An 11,444-nucleotide genomic window follows, 5' to 3' on the forward strand; every position below is an offset into this window, starting at 1 on the left:
AGAGACAAGGTTTTCCTGTTCATGGAAGAACTGTTTCAAAGACAAAACATTCCAACTAATGGAACCTACAGAGGATCTCCTTGTAGCGTGTGCCTTGCAATGGCTCAGCTGGGAAGGGAATCTCCTGGTGAAGAAGAAGATGCCATTGTGTCCATCTGCCATATGGGACTGATGACAGCAACACTGCTGATTGTCACCTGGGTATGTCTTAACACCCTCTCATCCAGCCTAGGAGGGCAGATTCCAGCAAAATGCACCAAAAAAAAAAAAAAAAGTGTATGAGAGAGGTTTTTGAAGGGAATCACAGCTCAGTTAAGAATAATTAAGCAACGTATTGCTGTTAAATGGTTGTGACAGCCTGAAAGTTGAAACAGCTGAGTCAGGATCATGATAACAGCCAAATATTGCAGAACAATTAGTATGATAGATAAAATTCCAATGTATATATGGGATAACAAGAGCAACCCTGCTTGGAGTTGCTGAGGCAAGGAAGGATAGCCTGAGCCATGACATGGGGTCCTGGACCCTGGGACAAGGGAGCTCTCGAGGGGTGGGCAAGGACAGCAGGTCATCAGTGTCCCCAGGGTCCAGGCAGGCATTTAAACCTGGCTGGGAGTACAGGGGTGATAGGAAAATGTAGTTGTTCTTGTAGCTCTCCCTGTCACCACCCACACATATGCTTTATCCTCACGTGCGTAAATATTTGCCTGAGAAGCAGAAATGTCACTGTACTTAAGGCTATTTTGGTCTGAGCCTGCCACAGGAAGGCTGCTTAACCCATACAGCTGGAAAAGCCAGATGAAGCTGTCGATCAGCCTCTCTTAGATGTCACTGAGCTGGACTGTACATCTGCATTGAGTCCTCCTGACTTGTCCTACGAATCTTTCTCTTCAGACTATTCATCATCCTGGTACTTTTTGCCTGTATGGTTACTCGCTGTTGATGTTTTTGGCAGTGATAGACATCTGTGTTCCAGGGATTTGCTTTTACTAGACAAATCCATTAAGTGTGATGGTGAGCTCCAGAAATGCCTTGCTGAGTTACCACTCTTCAGCTACAGCCTGGTGGATGTGTCTTGCCCTCTTCTCCTACCTGATGAACTTGCTTCCCAGTGAGTGGTGATCTAATGGAGAATTTCTGCTTGTAAAACATAATACACTACATTGTATTCATGTGTGTTTTCAGAAAGGGAATGGGAAACTGCTTCTTGAAGGCTCCTCCACCCATCAGTTGAAGAAATGGTAAGATACAGGGTTCGAAATTAAAACTCAGCAAATTTAAGAAATTAACAACCAACTTATTAAGACCTGTGGTGAATTTGTCATTGGGAAGACAGTTTTTTAATTTTAAAAATTATATTTTACTTCAAAAAGAAATTGAAGCTGGGCATGCACAACAGAGGCAAGGCTGAGATGCCTTCTGGAACAAATACAAGAAAATAGAAATAGAAAAGGAGAAATGGAAAGTGTTTTGACAGTACAAAAGTCAAAGTCACTGTTTCAGTAGTATTAGCAAGAATTTCTGATATAAATGAAGCTCATCACTTAGAAATGGAGAAAATCTGACCAGATAAAGCCCTGAGTGGTCAGCCTGGACTGCTCTAATAGCTCACAGAGTACAAAGTAGACCCTACTTCAAATAGAAGGCTGAACAAAAAATCTCCCAAGGTTCCTTACAGCCTGAATTATTCTCTGATTTGTAGAAATCTATGATTCTGTGAAAGAAAAGAAGTGGATATGTATGAGCTGTTTATGTGGTGCGAAGAGGGGGTGTGGATTCCAACTCCAAAATCTCAGCATCTCCTACATGTGTGCCTCAATGTGAGCTGGATTGCTGAGGTCCAAAGGTACTCAACAAAGATCAAGTTGTTACAGAAAACGGAGTCTGCAGAGGCTCATTTAAGGTTGAGATAAATAGCTAGCTGGGTGCTGTTGACTGTAATATAGACACACACATACAGACACATAAATTTTGGAGTCCAGTTCTGGAGCTGCATCCCATCAGTCAGGACTATGATATGGCCATGAAAAAGACAAATGCGCCCTTGAGCATGTTGCACAAAATGTGCTTTCTAGAGGTACAATCCCAATGTCATTTTACTGGGTCTTGCTATCATTTCTGTTTTACAGTTTACTGTATTCAAGATTAATGATTGAAGAGATAAAGGTTACTGAAATGATCAGTGGAATTTCACAAAAGTCTGATTGTCTGCAAGGAATCGTGTTTCTATTACACTTGTTTATTGTAGCAAACTGAGAACTATAGTTTCTCTCGCTAAATACTTCAGAAATTAAAATCACAAAAACCAGAGAGGGAACAGTGCTGACATGAAATGATTTAACCATCAGAGTTGTTTGGGATTAGATAAAACTTAATTACCAATCGATATTTTTGTTAGTGTCAGTCCAGCACAGCCATGTACAAATCATTACAAACTCTGCTTAGGTAAGAAGTGATTAAGAGTTAAAATTCTTCAGCATTAATATAAAAAAAAACAAAATATTTTTTGTAATTTTCTGACTTTCTTATACTCACGCCTTTCTTGCCCTGGAAAACAAGAAAATCAACAGATTTCAAATGCATCATCCTGAGAAAAGCTCCAAAGTGCCTTTATTTATGTCACCTAGTGTCTGAGCTGATATAAATTACATATTTATTAGATAAGTAAGTACCAGAATATGTGTGTCCTTTTCTACCTATCAAATGTAATTTCCATATTTTTGGCATACTCAAACGATAGTGACCTCACTGGTATATTTAAAAAAATCCTTTGTGATGTTATTTCTAACCACATAAATATCTTTATACAAACTTACTATCAACCATCTTCTTCAGTTTCTAAACTCATTCCAGTACAAAATAATACATTGCAAGCATTATTTTTTTAACCCTTTATATGAATAACAACAACAAAAAAAGGCATCTTCTGTGACAAAAAACAAGCTTAAAAAAGAGGAAAATGTGGTATTGGTGCTGTTGTTCCAATCTAGACACTTTCTTTTTTTTTTTTTTTTCCTACAATTAATAATCACGATGGTTATTCCTATGTTGATTTTGCTCTGCACTGGGATGTTCTTTTTGGCTGTTATTCTCATTCATCTTGGATAATTACCAAAAAAATTCTTCCTGTTTGTTTCTCTGGTTATTTCCTTGCTCTTCACCATTTGTAAGCACTGTTCTTCAGTTGAGAACTCTGTCCATATCTGCACACATTTCAGGTCCTAGTTAAGCCTTGCAAATCACGCATTGGACTTTAGATATTTGTATCTTCATAACACATCAGGGGTGGCACTGCACTTGTGCACATTTTATGTAGGTTCTGTTTTTAGCGAGACCACTAAATAGGCAGTTGGTAGCTGCATAAAAATACCTGTATTTGGACCAAACATTGGTAAAGACATTGGGAATGACGCATATAGGGCTTTTTAGTTCAAACAACAACAAGCACTGTTGGGACGGGGTGTGACAGCTTCCAAGACCCCAGACATTGTTCAAAATGTTTTTTCTTATAATGGTATGTAATTATCATTCTCTTTTCATGGATATATATATATATATATATATGTATGTATTTGCTTAATTGTTATCTTTATTAACTCATTAACCTGATTTTCTGTTTCATTAAGCTGACAGAGCATTTGATACATAATTAAACTATGAAATCTTAACTTGCCATCAACACAAGCTGCACCCCGATTTTATTCATTCTTTCATTTAGATGGTCTAAAGCGTTAAATTTTAATTGGAGGTTTAGTTTGGTATAAAATTGTACAAACCAATGCTATGTTGTTTTCATTGACCAAACATGTATTTTAAGGTTTCTTATACAAAATTTTGGAATACTTTAATAAGGCAGATAACTTTTCCCACTTTCAGCTTTGGGAGTATGGGAATATAGCAAAGTTAGCGAAATCAGACCTGTGAAAAGTGCAATGTAAGTTTTTGTGGCTTGGCCCCAAGCTTTTGAGAGTCTGAACTGCAAGTATAGCCTGACCTCTGAGAAAACTCTCACAATAAACTCTCTTTCCTAGTTCAGAAACTTGCAGTCAGTCTGCAAATGTACAGGGACTGAAATTAAATGAATCAATTTGAGTTGGAATTTTTCTTAATTTTCTGAATGACAGAGCTATAGGGCCCTGGAATGAATTTCCAGAAGAAATGGTGAGGAGGGACAGGGCTGTTTTCTTAGAAAAGAACCTGGTAAGTTTCAGTTTAAAGTATTTTGTTCAATTGTCCACAAAACCAAGATAGATTCATCAGCTTAACATATCTCACCTGGTTCTGTGTTCTCTGTTCTAAATTCAGAAAAATCCCTTTGGTTCAGTTCTATACAAGTCAGGCTCACACACTGTGGTCCCTCTGGACTAAGAGGTTATGAATTGTGCTAAATAGCAACATCTATCACTGTCATGTTACTTCTAGACTACTTTGCTTTGCTTTCTAGTACAGACAGATGTCTATAAGTCAGTCCTTTAAAAGCAGTGGAAAAATCCACAGTAAAAAAGAAGAATTGCAAAAGGTGGTTTAGCAATTTTTACCTTGACACCATGCAAGTAAGCCAACGAAATGAGAAAAGTTTTTCCAGCAGCTATATTTTATTAGATTGTGTAAGAGACTAAAGATGTCAATTATACCTAGGCTGAGCACTACTTCTTGTGGCATCCCACTAATCACCTCCCTACCATCTGATGAATGTCTGGTTATCATTACCACTTGTTTATAGGCCTCCACACGAAGGAGGATGTTTCGAGAGAATAAATGCTTTATTCCATTCCTGGCCCAAAGAGAAACTACACCAGTGACAGCTGCTCTCAAAGAAGGAAATTGTTTGTGCCAGTTATAGCCAGTCCGGAAGGAAGCCAGCTAAAACCTCTTATAAACACCAACGAGACTAAGTATAACTGGTTTATTCTGCTTACTATGGTAAGGTCAGCTTTTCCTGTCCCATTTTTGAAGGACTTCATCTCTATCAGGCAGAATGGCAAGATTGCACCTAGCTGTACTGCAAAATATTGCCTGAGAATTCAACATATATTAAGAGTCTTCATCTGATATAATTTTTTTTCTAGTCAGGTAAAGAAATTGACTCTATAAAAGGTCCACAAGGATTAGCAAACACTTAAAATCCTCCTTTGTTCTGATGTTGAGCACCCACGTGGCTCCTACTTCAAATAGTTTCCCTTCAGCATTGTGAAGTGTTTTTCATTTGAATCTTTATCATGCAACGGAAAGCTGCTTATTTATAAATAGCAAACAATGGCAAAATATCTAAATAAGTGTGTAGGATGGTGGGAGAAAGTCTGCCTGTATTCCAGAATTCCCAGCACAGATCCCTGCTCTGCAGGGGCAGCGCTGTGCACCAGCTCTGCTATGGGCTGGAAGTCTGATTCAGTGTGAATAAAATCTGAGTGAGTAACTGGGTTTGTTTCAGAACTCAAATCAAGGAAGGTAACTGATCTAGATAATTCTGAACAGAAAACATCCAGGTTTTTTTCATTAAACAGAATGATAAACAAAAAAGAAAAAGGGAAAAAGAAATTTTGGTTTGGTACAGACAAAATAGTTTCATTTAGTTTTTAATAAAGGCAAACCAACTCAAAGCCTTATCTACAAAAAGCACTACCCTCCTTGGTCAATGGTGTGGGCACTCAACAAAGCTGCAGGATATCTAACAGAAATGCTTTCTCTGCCTAATAGGTTTATATCTGAGCATCCCATGCCTAAGAACAATGCCTATGTTATATGATGGACACACAGGGGCAGGTACTCTTTGAATAAACAAAAATGCTTGGAATCGGGTTTGAAACCCAATATATTTCTTAGGTACTTTGCACAGCAGGTTATAAGTTCATTCACGCACACAGAATGTATATTTTTTCTTTTCTTTCCCCTACAATGTGGTGAAAAAAGTACTGGAGCCAAGATTCAGCAATTTTCATGGGAGAAAGTAGGATATAGCTCAACCTGGAGTACAAGACAGCAAGGCAGTCACTTAGGAAGATCCAAGGCCCTTTTGGGAGAAGGAGCAACCCGAACCCAGTTTTGCATACTAAATAAGATCTTGAACTCTTGAATAAATGGGAGCACAAGAGGCTTAAGTCCCAGTGGACAGAAATGTTCTACTTATCCACAATTTTCGTACATTCCAAATTTACACATATTTTTTCAGGTTGTGTACATTTTTGTATTTATGTTTCTAATGATGCCTGATATTCATTTATGGGGACTAGCAAAGTTGTATTTTTTTTGTGTAAAGGTACTTCCATTCATTTGTTTGTTCATTGATCTGCACAATTCTGTTCCTGCACTTACTTTTACAACTGCTTTTCTCCATTCTAAACACAGAAAGAAGACACAGATGCAATTTTACAATCAAAGGCCCAGAGCATTGCAATATGATATAATATAATCAACAGCGTCAAACACAAGGTTGTTATTTAGGTGAAACACAGGGAGTGATGTCTTGAATAATGACAGCTGAGATAAGGTAATACAGGTATCTTGGAGACTATCAGACTCAAAGAAAGGAAGTTAAGCCTTGGAAAGAGTGACTATGAGGCATTTGTTTCATTAATGAATTTATTATAATTTAGCAAGATTTGGTTGTGTCTTTCTTCCTAAAGATGCTGATCTCTTCTTCCTACTTCAGGATTTGGAGCATACCCCAAACATTTTCTTCTCTAGAAAGCTATTCCCACCCACTTTTAATGCAGAATGTTTAAAAACCAACTGTTTCCTTGAATTAAAGAGTTCACTCCCTTTCCCAGCAGGGTCATGGCTCTTGGGGTCAGAAAAAGGTTTTGCTCTGTTATTTTTGCCCATATCTTGCACCATCAGTCTCTCAAATTTGTTTCATGCCTTTGTATGTTACTGTAATAAACATAATTGTTTATAGCACATAGTTTGCAGAAGTCACCTAGAAAATTTCTTGCAGGGGTAATGTTTGCAAACATTTCAAGGGTAGTTCATTATATTCCTTCTCTTTTCTCTGTTGCTCCACTCAGAGATTTCTTTCACTTTTCAGAGGAAGGTTGGCGCAGGAAAATACTCAGATCCTTGGAAGTTACTGAGATAAGAGAGAAAAACTAAGAACAACTGGAAAAGAAACTTTCAGAAAACAAAACCTTCCAAGTCAATAAAACTGTAGTAGAGTAGGAAGCTATTTTTGAAAATATTTTTAACAATATGGACAGAAACACAGATTGCAAATATTTAGCAATTTTTCTATAAATATTTGGTTTGTTGCATCCAAATTCTAGATGAACCACAGGATGTATTATTCCACTCTTAATTTTCATCCAAATTTGACCAAGGTGAAGAGCTGTTAAAGTAAAAACTATGAATTTATTGCTGAATCATGGCAGAGAGGGAAACGGTAAAATTCCCTATTCCCGTGTTTTAAATTATTGCTCTCTTTTTGTCATTGGGTTGTTTGGTGGGGGGTTTTTTTGAACGTCTTTTAAAAGATGCCAGAAGCTCACCACCATGTGGAACGGTGTGTTTATCAGGAGAACTGTGATCACAGTGGGAACAAAGTTGTTTCATTCTATTTAAATGCTCTTCAGAGAGTCAAAAGGGTAATGCACAAAGCTGAGGCAGGCGGAATGAGTAAAGTTTGGAAACACCAAGCTATCAGTGAATGGAGCATTTGCATGCATTGTAAGTACCCAGGAGTGGAGAACTCAAACCCCACTTCGATCACTCAAACAACTAAAGCTTGCAGGGCTGTTGCATTTCCTTTCCACCCTCCCTAGGCAAAAGACATCCTGTTTCTTTGCTGCCCATCTGTCTACAAAATGATGTAAAGCACAAAACACACATAGCCCTACTAGGGGCTTACTCCTCAGCATGCTGAAATCAATGGACATCTTTTGCGAGTAAGTACAGTTCTTCTTTGGCCAGGCAGAAAGGAAAGTCTTAGAAAAAGTAAAGAAAATGGAAGCTGAGATGCTGCACTACTGAATTGTAACACTTCCTTTCATTTTATAATACTCTAGATGTAGACAGATTTTAGCAACATCTGGTTTCATCAGCTCCTTTATCCTGTTACAGAGTATTGACCGAAGTTATCCACAGGTACCTGCACAGAGAACTAGTGTGAGATTAGTTGTCTGCTAGCCACATGCAGATGTGTCAGGTGCTGTAGGGAGTCTAGAATATCACTGGACTTCTGTATTTAAATGGCTGAAGTCATCTTCATTACAAGCTGTTCACTTAAAGATTTGCACTTTTTAGCTTTTATTTAATCAGATGCACTTTTACTGATTCAGAAAAAAATGTGCACTTACTATATAGAGGGTGAAAAACCACTCTTAATCCTACTCAGTTGTTCATATTTCCTCAAGAAAAAGTATTTGTAGCTTCCAGCAGTTGGTTGCTGTTATTTCTCCCCACAGGCTAAAGAAACCAGATTTCCCCTAGGACAGGGTCTGGTAGCCTTCTCATGGTTTGAACGAACAAGTGACTCTGTCATCTCCCAAAGAAGCCTGCTCTGCAACTTGCACTCAAACGACAAAAGACTTCTTGGTTTCAGCACAAAGTTCAAGTGGAATTTTGCTCCCTAGAAGGCAAGTGCCTGGGAAGCTGAGGAAATGCTGGTTCCTCACTGTCATGGTGAAAAAATACAAAGTAAGGTCAGGTTCACTGTCTCAATGACTTGAGAAATGTCCTGTGAGGGAGGGTAACTGCTCCTTATTTTTTTTTATTCCCAGCAATGTTCTCTGCAGTATGCTGAAATTCATATGGAAAAAGCTCAAGGCAAATTCTCTTCTCTTCCTCACTTTATTTTTTTTTTTTTGTTCTGAAACAAGAGGTCTGCTGAGCTGCCCACTGCATTCTGTATGGCTCTGTATTTAAGTTGTGCCCTTTTTACCTATTTTCCTTTAATTTCCAAGTGAAGATTCAATTGCTGTTAGAAATGGCTTTTCTTTTTTCTCCCATGTGCATAACTATTATCCAGTCAAGGAATGATCTTGCATTTGTGTCAAAATTAATTTTTAGCTACTTTAAATTGTCCTCTCTTGCTGCAATTACAGCATTGCATAATGAATCCATCATATTTTGATATCCAGAGGGAGGTAGTTCAAGAAATATTTTTAATTGCCCATTTTATGTTTCACAGAGGTGAGATTCCCAGTACGACAAATGTCCAGAATGTATTAGTATACTCAATTCTTTCTCTCATAATAATTTTTACAGTACCATCCCTGATGGAACATTACCCTTCCCCAGGTGTATATATGCAGCCAAGATCAGAATCACCATACAAGGATTTCAGAAGTGGGCACTTGGACTTATTATTTGATGCCAGTAAAAGATCAAGCAGTTTTTGGCTATAATATACTCTGACTCAGTAACGTTCTGTTTGTCTGCTTCAAGAGGCCACTTGGTAAATGTTTATCTTATACTTCTAGAAGCATAAGCTGTTTTCATTTACAATTATAATTTTCAGTTGCTTGCTTTCCACAAAATTTCTTTATCATTTGACAGGTTGAGTCAGAGTCACAAAGTAAGATTTTCTTGCTGCTACACATTAATAATTTACTGTGTACAAAACCGATTGGGAGCTTTCACGTGGTTCACATTTAGAGGAAGGAACCACCACATAAACTTTGCAAGTTGAATTTCCACTGCACCTAGATCCCAAGGATCTTCCTTGTTTTCCCTATCTTTATAGCTTTTAATGAGGCAAGTCCTCTGTGAGTTGAAAACTTTACCTGATTCCTTTTTTTAATCCAGTGTTTTGCTAATTAGAAATGGCTATATCTCTTCCTTTACCTTTAGGTTTCCATGCTTCTTTTTTTCCTTCCTTAGTGGTTTGTAATAGATGCAGTAACAACACAAATGGTCTTGTCATTTCCCTTTTCACATGTTTTAAAGAAAAAATCAACTAATTCATGTGGGTTGAAATGAAAATCTCAAATTTCGATGGTTAAGAAACTACAGTAATGAACAGTAATGCTAACAGAAATTCCCTTGATTAAGAAAGTAAAATTTTAAAAATGGAGAAAAACAGAACAATAGACACTCAGTGGGACTGAAAGACCATCTATGTCCTTCCCTGTCCCTAACATTCCTTTTTTCCCCATCCAACTTTTTATTTTTAATTTGTGTATTTTGAAAGAATCTGTGTTGTGACCCCTTGCATGCTGGAAGACCAAAACTGAAGTATGCTGCCATATTTCTTTGAAGATGGCCAGAGAACAACCTCATCAGAGTCAACAAAGAACAAAGGCCACCCAGGAGATGTGCATGGAGGAGGTCAGTGAGTTAGTTCCCGCTCATATAGAATTACGGGGATTTTTTCTGTTGAGTCTAAAGGGAGCAGAAGCAGGTCAAAAGACAGCCAAGATGCGCTTTGTGTGAGTCTCTGCAGCTATCTGCTCCTTGAACATGAGTTTGTAACTCAAAGGGAAGTATTGTGTGTATGCAGGGAATCTGCCCCAAAGAATTGACAGCTCTCAGAAGTCTCATCACAGTGGAAATGTCAAGCTGCAATAACCATCCTAATGAAATAGTTTTCAAAATGAATCACCTCCATCTACTGAATGCCCTGTTGATGCACTTCTGCAGAGTTCTGTTAAGGGTAATTTATAATGCTTTTTCTGGATATCCAAATGTTATGACATCAGGAGCAGTTGTTTTTCTGAAGAGAAGGCAAAAGGGGCAAGCCATTTAATGCTGAAATTGCCTACATGGATTTATTTCTTTTTCTGTTTATAATCTGTTTTTTTCCTCACTGGTTGTATCATGGTAAGTTAAAAAGAAAAAACATTGGATTGACATCATTGACAGGACAAGAGGAAATGGCCTGAAGCACCAGGGGAACTTCAAGTTGGACATCAGGAAGAATTTCTTCACCGAAAGGAGAGTCAGACATTGGAACAGACTGCCCAGGGAGGTGGTGGAGTCAACATCCCTGAAATTGCTCAAGAAGCAACTGGACGCAGTACTCAGTGCTATGGTTTAATTGACATACTGGTCTTTGTTCAAAGGTTGGACTCAATGACGTTGGAGATCTTTTCCAGTCTTAATGATTCTATGATTCTATGCCATTGCCTCCAACATTTATGTTTCTTCCATTTAAAAACAGCACTTGAAGTTTTAATGCTTCTTAGTCATTCTTAAGTTGTATGGGTGTGCATACCTTGTAAACTTTTATCAAACTATTGTTTTTAAGCAAAGGAAAAAGCAGTTACAATATAGTTTCAAATCAAAAATTCTAAAATATTCAATACCTTGAATAAATTTTTTTCATGTTACAATAAGGAGCTTAATAAAAAAAGTTGTGCTGAGAAATCTGCCTGTCTGTCATGCAGACAGGTTTTTCTGAGTGTGTTGATCAAGGTCCCTGCAGTGTAGGATAGCATTCCTCTGCCCAAAGACAGGAACAGAGGAATCCATTGTCCCTTTAGGGATGATATAGAGAAACAGAAATAGAAAGG

The 11,444-nt window shown here is 37.8% G+C and overlaps 1 long non-coding RNA gene across 1 annotated transcript; it reads left to right on the top strand.

Annotated features, from left to right (window-relative positions):
* Positions 1–8,443: 8,443 nt before the first annotated feature.
* Positions 8,444–10,877, top strand: LOC146444694 (uncharacterized). The gene is made up of 3 exons (XR_014850614.1): positions 8,444–8,628; positions 10,124–10,260; positions 10,795–10,877. It is a non-coding gene; the product is annotated as an uncharacterized LOC146444694 (long non-coding RNA).
* Positions 10,878–11,444: the final 567 nt, after the last annotated feature.

The sequence above is a fragment of the Lichenostomus cassidix genome, chromosome 1 (assembly GCF_008360975.1).
Source record: "Lichenostomus cassidix isolate B80296 chromosome 1, HeHo_3.0, whole genome shotgun sequence".
Classification (NCBI taxonomy): Eukaryota; Metazoa; Chordata; class Aves; order Passeriformes; family Meliphagidae; genus Lichenostomus; species Lichenostomus cassidix.